This window comes from Montipora foliosa, unplaced genomic scaffold (genome assembly GCF_036669935.1).
Source record: "Montipora foliosa isolate CH-2021 unplaced genomic scaffold, ASM3666993v2 scaffold_425, whole genome shotgun sequence".
NCBI classification, from domain to species: Eukaryota; Metazoa; Cnidaria; class Anthozoa; order Scleractinia; family Acroporidae; genus Montipora; species Montipora foliosa.
In genome coordinates, this window is record NW_027179729.1 from 1,300,001 (window position 1) to 1,307,500 (window position 7,500).

Genomic DNA, 7,500 nt, shown 5'->3' on the forward strand with positions numbered 1-7,500 from the left:
TGTTCGCACAGAGGTGTTTCTTTGTTTTTTTTTTCTTTTCATGTTTTTCGTGGCGATCTTACCGATCTTCCTGAAATTCAAGTTACATGAGATATGCGCGGTGCGCGAAGTTCCAGGCACGAGTGGTTTAATACAAACGCTAAGGTGAATTTGTTGTGACTCGTTTGCTTGGCAGTCCACAGGTAACCCAGGCTCACTATGTGCGTCACGTAGGTATTAAAATATAGAGAACATATGAGGCGAAGTTTAGGTCTGAAAATTTGCTAGAAAATGGTAATAAAAATCGATAAAACTTAGCATGTGGTGAGCTGTTGTTGTCTTTAATACGTACACAAAGTTTCGGGGAAAATGGTCCCCGTTCACCTTCCTTCATAATGTAGTGACAAGGTAGGACACGGAAGCCAGCGTCAGGACTCCGATCGACCCAAAACAAGCACGATTTTTTCCACGAAAATCAAATTCAGTCGCTAAATAAACACACCAGGTTCGTGGAATAGGAATTTCTCTAAACCATGAATCCACTGAAGCATCTCCAGGTAGCAACGCGGAGCCACCAGACTCCGTAAAACTTGTAAGTTAACCTGCTAAAATGGCAGTGGATTCATGGTTTAGAGAAATTCCTATTCCACGAACCTGGCGTGTTTATTTAGCGACTGGATTTGATTTTCGCAGAAAAAATCGTGCTTGTTTTGGGTCGATCGGAGTCCGGACGCTGGCTTCCGTCTCCTACCTTGTCACTACATTATGAAGGAAGGTGAACGGGGACCATTTTCCCCGAAACTTTGTGTACGTATTAAAGACAACAACAGCTCACCACATGGTAAGTTTTATCGATTTTTATTACCATTTTCTAGCAAATTTTCAGACCTAAACTTCGCCTCATATGTTCTCTATATTTTAATACCTACGTGACGCACACAGTGAGCCTGGGTTACCTGTGGGCAGTCGTCTTAAACCTTGATGTCCACGTGGCTCACCTTTATATATTGGTATCGTTCGTTCTTTCATCGACTGCCAAGCTAAACGAGCCATGAAATAGACAGACTGATATTGTTACTGCTCGTTCTTTCATTGATTGTCGATATAAACGACCTTGTTCTTATTTTGGCTCCAAATCTAGCCCTGTATTCTGTAGTTGCTCTTAGTTTTTGCCTATTGTGACTCAAAACGACGAATTTTAGTGATTTAAATAATAATAATAATACACTTTATTTAAAGAGGGTGCCACGGAATAGTTGAGGTAACTAATAAACTTGTGGCCCTCTATTTAAAAATTCTTACAAAACTAATGCAATATGATAAAAAGTGTAAATAGAGATGTGAAAGCTAAAAATACAATGTCAAAAGTTAAACTATAAGATGGTGAAGCTTCCTTTGTACAGCAAAAAGATTTTTTCTAAAATTGTTCCTAAAAGATTCCAATGATACGGAATTCCTGAGTTCTAGACTTAAGTTGTTCCAAAAGTTGACAAGTAGTAACTGCCAATGATCTACCGCCTTCAGTCATACGGTTAAATCTTGGACAAATAAAGTTAATGTTACTATATCTTGTAGCACGATTGTGTTGCTGACTATTGAGTATTAAAGAGCCTTTAATATATAAGGGTACTTCACCCTTGATACGTTTGTACGCAACACAGCATTTAGCTATTTTCGATTCCTCATAAAATGGAAGCCACTGAAGTCTATTGAACAGCTTGACACTAGACGCTTGATTGTAGTGTCTAGTGTCAAGCTGTTCAATAGACTTCAGTGGCTTCGATTTTATGAGGAATCGAAAATAGCTAAATGCTGTGTTGCGTACAGACGAATCACGACGTTCACCTGTGCGTACCAATAGAAAGACAAGGGTGGAAAGCTCGATTTCGGAGCGCTCCATCATCAAGCCGATTTTCACAAACAAATTTCCATCGTGCAGGTTTCAAATCACGCACCAGGCAAGCTGAAACCCAGAAGTCCTATCATACCATTACATCTGAAATCTGTCCAAAACTTGAAGCGAAATACTTCAAATAATATCGAAAAATCTAGCATTTGAAGCTCCAAGTATGGGTAGATAGATTTCCGTATGCGTATAGCGAATTATACAACAGGTCGGTAGTTCGTGACGGCGGTCAGATTCTTTTGTTTTCTTTGTTTTTTTTTTCGTTCGCACAGAGCTGTCCCTTTTTTTCTTTCTTTTTGTTTTTCCCTTTTACGAAAGTTTTTCGCCGCTATCCTATCTTCGTGAAATTTAAGCTACAGGAGAAACTATGTGCAATACGAAGCTCCAGGCACCAGTGGCTACAAAAAAACAGGGCTAGTTTTTAAGGTAAATTTGTTGAAGTGGCTCGTTTGCTTGGCAGTCATCTTAAATCTTAATTTTGTAAAAGAGGCTACTACACTTTATTTGGAGGAATTTCAGTGGATTTCCTTTTAAAGTCCACAGTATTTCAGGGATTATTAAAACTTGAACCTTGTTGAATTCCCTAGTCCCAGGTCGAAAGTCCACATTCCACTCAACTAAGTGCGATAGTAGACAAGTTTTTCACCTTTGAAACTGTTGTTAACGGCGTTGATTCCAACCAAAGCCAGTAAAAAGATGCTTTCCACGTTTCTACGATGGTATTTTAAAAATATTTAATACTTTATATCTATTTTTGACAATGCCGCGGGAATTATAAAAATATGTAACTTCCCGGTAAGATGTGTTACTGAGTCATAACCGGCTACTGCATTCACGATTGTAAACAAAACAAAACAAACAAAAAAAGAAAGACCGAAGTCGCTTTCATCCCTTGTCTATTTCCATACTGTTAGCGACCACTAGTGGCAAGCCCAAAGGCATTACTGTATGCTGCTTTCCTTGCACGGATAGGATTTCAACCGCAGCGTAACACGATCGTTTGTATGTGGTTTGATCACATACGGTGATTCAAATCAACAAGATCAATTCGTACGGTGAATTTAACAGAAAAAAAAAAAAATCAAAACGATCTACTCCCTGTGTCTGAATAAGCGAGGCCCCGGTCGCTTAAATAAAAAGTAGCGCTGTTGCTGGTGTTTACTCACTTGTTATTGAACAGACGACTGACGCATCTTCATGGTGAATACAGTCGTGGCTACCCCATCCACGGCTCCCACAATCTGTTAAAGAGCGCTCGATTCCCGCACAGTCTACATCGTCCAGCCATATGTAACTGCTACCTTGCCCAAAATGAGCGCCATGTGGAGCAGCAATGGCAGAGTGAAACCCAAGTGCACGACAAACAACTTGAGCATCTTTTATATCCCAGGCGTCATCACAAACTGTTCCCCAGGCGCCCAAGTGGTATATTTCCACTCGTCCCTCGCTCCTCTTAGTTCCTCCCACTAGTCTCAAGTTTTCATCTCCTAGTAAAACAGGTTCATACCGACCTCTTACTAACCAAGCGCGAGGGCCGCACTGGGGAATATTGGCCCGAGCTTTCGTGAAATTACGGATCGAGCGCAGAGGTCCGCACAAAACGACCGAGGGCCGATAGTCCCTAGTACGGTCCCCAGCAATTGACGAGCTATGTCACGTGTGCCCGGTATCCGCAAGGTTGAAATGAACATCCGAATTCCTCTTAGGGAGCTTCCAAAATTTTAGTGGAATTTTGAAGATTTTGCCGAAAGCTAGTACGAAAAATGCACAATAACTAAACAATAATTCATCATAACGCTTGAAATAGTTTTCACTTTTCAAACACCATTACTTTTATAATAAAACGAAAGTTCATGGCTAACTACACGCGATACATCAAGAAAGTATCTATGGGGAATTCAGAATCTTAAGAGCAAAGTTCAAAACTGGCGCGCAGATTGCATTACTCAGTTCAACTTTCAAAATTACTGGTCACGCGTGACATAGCTTGACCGTAATTTGTTTATTATATGGCATCGATCGTTTCTTTGAGCGATCGGTGAATGTTTGTAATCTTCAATTTGCACTCAGCGAACTTTGAACGGTAATCTTTTAACGGAAAAACTAAATTCCGCTTGATATAATTGTACTGTTGGGATGTATCCGCATTTTAAAAACTTGTTGTGTTTCGCTCAACTTGAATTTCCCGGGAGAGATAAAAAAATACGGAAACGGACGGTTTCCCTGGTAATGGTCAGTATTGTAAAATCCCGACCAAAAACATGTCAATCGGATTGCTCCAGCTTGCCATATAATAAAAACATCTTCTGTTTATTATAATAAGCAGCAAAGTTGCAAAACAATTCTCAAAAGCGGGAGTATAAATTACTTTAGTTTCAATTTGTTCCACACTTAGACTGCAATTTTAAAATGGTATTAGCCACTTACAGGCGTTTTTGTTGCACATGTAGTTGTTACACATAAGCCTTAAGCCTTCAATCCAGCCAACTTATTTACATGATTCAGGCACCCAACGACAGTTTTCGGAAAATATCTGTTCGGAAGACGATTTGACGAATTGGTTGTAAAATTTCATGCTTGCCCGCCTGTTCGAGGATTTTCGAACACTCTAAAAAATGGTATAATTGCCTATTTTTAACGGATTTTTACCCTAAAAAGGTCACCTATATTTTCGGGAGCCTTTTTTCTGGCTGAAACTTTCGAAAAGGTAAGTTTTGATCCCTATAATTTTCGGATCTCTAGACTTTCAGCTAGAAAATCCGAACAGATGAAAAATTTTTGGGGGATGAAAATATGCCTATATCTACCGTTTAAATACTAAAATACGTTTAACAATGCTATGTTTAAGTGATTTTGAACTATATTCTCGTTGGGTGCCCCTGATGTTTTACTGATAAGGTGGCTAACGTTTGCTAGATTTACTCGAAAATACGCTTGCACTGCTACCCACCCTGTTTACCCCCCCCCCCCCCTGGATCCGCCCCTGCTATATAGGTACAAAGGAAAATCGTTTCCATTCCATTTAGTTGACAGAACTTAAAAACGTATGCATACGTATGACAATGAATCCTGCGTGGTGTCCAAAGTAACCCGATTTCATTCGCTGCAATAAACTCTCTTTTCACAAAGTGTTCCCTGGATGTTGCTCCGCAAATTAAGGTAAACTGGTGCATTTCCCATAAGCTAAAGGTAACGCTAAGGTTTACCCTTATCTTATTCTTTGGACAAAGGTAACTTAGAATTAATGAGACACTTGGTGTTGGATGTCAAAATTGGGTGTAACGTACATCGCTGGACATAGGTGCCACCTGGTGCTTTTTAATCTCCCACTGGGGGAATTTTTTTTTTTTTTTTACAATTATATTACATTGTTCTGAAGGAGTTAACCGACAATGTTAAATAAAACAGTAGTGCTGGAATCAACCTTCAGTTTAGTTGATTTGACCCCAGTCATTTGTTCTTACTATTACAAAGGCAACACCGTCTCTTAAGTTATTGTAGGGTAGTAGCCAAAACGCGGAGCCTGGGCCGGAGCCGGAGCCGGAGCCGGAGCCGGGGTCGGGGTCGGGGGCGGGGCCGGGATCGGGGTCAGGTTCGGGGACGTGGTGTCTCTTTTTTCCAATCTTTGTTTTGCTTCAATTTTATTTTCGAATGTTTGGCAACTTTCCTTTATGTATAGTGGAAATTAGTAATAAAAAACAAGAACACCCGGAAGCTCTTACTTTGTTTTCGAAATTAAGAGAATTTTCGACTGAAATTGGAGTCTTTGTTGGGAATATACGCTAACTTCTAGAGACACTGAAGACTCGCTTAACTCCACATTTTAAAACCACATTTTAGTGTTTACTTCTTAAAAACCTTCTCCGCAATACAATCAAAAGTAAACAAAACATAGTCACATTTCCACGTTGGTCGTCACGCAAAATTCTCATTTGCTTGTTTTCGCAAAATTGTTGTCAACGTTGTTGTGTTGTCGATCCCTTGACGTCCTAAGAGAATTGCCAGCAAGTTCCTGTGCGAGTCTGACTTTACTGCAAACCGTTTGTAGTAAAGTCAGGCGACAACATTGAAAACAAGCAAACAAACAAGCAAATTAGAACGTTGCGTGACTGTGTGAGGACCATCTTGGAACTGTTTAACATTCCGTTATTGCTTTTTTACGAAGCAAAGATTACAATGCGATTTAAACAAAGTGTGGAGCTCAGCGAGCCTTCAGTCTCTCTGGGAGTTGGCGCATATTCCATAAACTCCAATTACGGAAATTATCTTAATTTCGAAAAACATACTCCGATTTTTCGCAAAGACAAACTCAGATGCTTCGCAAAATCAACTTCGATTTTAAAACCCAAAGAAACAAAGTCCGATTAAAAAAATAATAATAATTAAAAAAGAAAAATGTCCCTTGAGAGCTTTTATAGCTTCCTTAAATTCCTTGATTTTTTCTATTCTTTTTTTTAACCATAAATGAAGGCCAGATGCCGGTCTTTCGAAAGTAACAGTACAGGAGAAATAAACGTCAAAAGTTGAAGCAAAAAAGACACCCTGACCCCGGCCCCGGCCCTGCGTTTTCGCTACTACCTTATTTTGGGAAGCGTTTACTCGAACACGGTTTCATAACTTCAAAACCGAGTCAAAATCGATGCGGTTTGGAAGTTTTTGTTAGATAATCAATTGAAAGTCGTGATGGTATGGGCGAGCGCTGCACTAAGTCCTAAATCGAACAACGCAAATCTAGCGCCAAAATAGTAACCGTATTGAAATCGATGCGGTTTCACTGTTTACACGACAGATGAAACAGTATAGTTTTGAAAACGCTCCACTTTTGGCAACGTTTTCAAATCGACCCGGTTTTCCCAACGGTCTCGATCGGTGTCGTGTAAACAGCATCGAAAACGATGCGGTTACAAATGAAACCGGGTTCGCGTATACGCTGCCTTAATACAGTTGTACCCTGCCTGCCGATCCGCAGTCTGACATAATTAGCTGGGACACTTGAGCCGCACTTCGATTTTAACTTAAGAATAATGCCGGTTCCCTCCCTCAAGGTTGCCTTACAATTATTTTTTTCTCGCCTGTGCAACTAAGTATTCATGCTAACATCCATGAAATCACCAATGATAATGAGAAAGCTGAATTAATTAACTCCTATTTCATAAATATTGGAAGTGAGTTGGCTGCAAAATTCCCCGAAGCTGAGGACCTGTGTCAGTTTGTGTATAGAGTCACCCCTACTACACAGAGCTTAGACGTTAACATCAACAAGCTCACAAACAATCTAAGGAGGATTAAAATAAACAAAGCTTCTGGCCCTGATGGAATATCTTCACGTAGCTTAGCTATTGCAGGGCTATCTGTTTTAAAGGGCAATTAACAGTATGGCCCTCACTAGATTTCATAGTCTTTGGAAGATTGCTAAAGTCAAGCCAATTTTTAAGAAAGGAAACCCAGCAGAAGTATCAAATTATAGACCAAATTCACTATTGAGTTTACCCAGCAAGCTCCTTGAAAGTCAGATTTGCAGCATAACTCATACCCACCTACATAGCTGCAATATAAAGAGCAGTAAACAATGTGGATTTACCAAGGGACTTTCGACTGAAGGAATGCTGATTTCA